The sequence below is a fragment of the Haliaeetus leucocephalus genome, unplaced genomic scaffold (assembly GCF_000737465.1).
Source record: "Haliaeetus leucocephalus isolate CR32 unplaced genomic scaffold, Haliaeetus_leucocephalus-4.0 Scaffold162, whole genome shotgun sequence".
Classification (NCBI taxonomy): domain Eukaryota; kingdom Metazoa; phylum Chordata; class Aves; order Accipitriformes; family Accipitridae; genus Haliaeetus; species Haliaeetus leucocephalus.
Window position 1 is genome coordinate 5358964 of NW_010972598.1, and position 1735 is coordinate 5360698.

The following is a 1735-nucleotide window of genomic DNA, read 5'->3' on the forward strand; positions in this document are numbered from 1 at the left end:
GAGGACACTTAACGAGTACGGCGTGAGGGTGTGAATGCTGTGGCTCTTGCCATTTGAAAATTACAAAATGCTGCTCCTTGCTCCTTTTCTCTCTCTTAACTCCGTATCCACTTTTCCAGGGTTTTTTGGTTTTGCTGTTGTTTTTTATCTTTCCACATCACGTTCCACTCAGAAACTCCCCAGCCTCATCTCCCATGGGCTTAATTTCTCACCTACTTCTGTTGGTCTGATAAGATGATCTGCAGTGAAACAGTTCAAATTTAAATGCTGATGTTTAACTTGATGTAATAAGCCTTTAGATTTGGCACCCCACTGTGATAAAAATAAAGGCAAGGCAGAATTCAGACAATAATGGAGAAACAGCACCTAGCATTTTATTCCATTTTGATTACTAGTTGTGCAGCCCTTTAGCGCTTCGTCTTACAGGAGCCTGGAAGGGAAGAGTAAGATTGTAATAAAGAAGGGATACCCTGCTTGGCACTTTTTCAAGCCTGATGAAAGAAACACCCACAATTCATCAGACTGAGTGCTATAAGTAACAAATGGAAGAATTACTAAAGACGTCAGAGCAAATGGAAAAGCAAACAAAATGTATTATGGCATGAAAGAGATTTCAACTGTAAGCATCCTATTTACTAATATACATGTCCTCTGAAAAACATTTTTCTGCATATGAAACAAAGAACTAGGTTTCACTTTACATTTAACTAAATGCATCAGTTTGAACAGTTTTCTTGAGCTTTTTCTAGATTCTATATTTTATATGTAACATGCAGAGTGGTAAGGCATACGGACACTGTGTTCGCTAGCGGATTTAAAATAATTCCTTTCTACCTTCTCCTGCTAGAATATATCACATATATAGTCACACTACAGGTCCACTTCTAATAAGGAGCTCCAGCCATTTTGCAATCAGTAGACTCTCAAAGGTACCAAATTTCTAATGAAGTTTGGGGAAGATGGATAGCCAGGAAAAGGAGAGACTGTACTCATGTGATGTGCAGAGAGTGATCAAGTGGCAGCTCAAACTGAAAACTTTCAGTCTTTCTTTCTTCTTCATTAGATGCCTAAGCAACTACAGCTTAGCCACTCCCATACCCATTGGAAACTATCTTGGATCCGTGCTGCTGCGCAGGGAATTTGCTGTCCATTGCTTTCGCAGGAACAGAAAGTTCCAGATTTGCCCTCGCCTGTACCCATGTCTTCTGGGAGAGTAGCTTGCCACCATTTTTGATGTGCTGATCTCTAAATTTTTTTCATGGGAACCGTAATCTTGTATGGTGAATTTACACTTACTGGAAATCGGGTTGCTTTTCTTGGTTACGCTTTGGCTGCACTAGTACATTAAACTGCTTGGGAGTTGCTCTCTGGCCCCAGTGCCAGTGGCCTGGACGCTTGTAACGAGCTAACGGCAGGGAGCCAGGGCCCAGGAACGCCTCCGGTCTCTTCTGGTGGCAGATGCAGGGCATTCGGGTAAACTTCTGGGACGCTGCGATGACAACGTAGACTGGTTTCAACAACTCATATTGGCGTTAAGCGGTAGCAAGCCCGACAGAGGGAAACACTGAGCGTTTTGTGTATTACTGCTGCTCCGTCTTGCGTTGCAAGGTGCGTGAAGCGTAACGAGGGCTTCCAAGACACGCAACGAAGGAAGTTCACCGCCTCGAACGCGGCGCTGACACCCAAGACGCGTTAGGCCTTCCTCTGCTCAGCCCGCGAGAACACACAAGGGGCT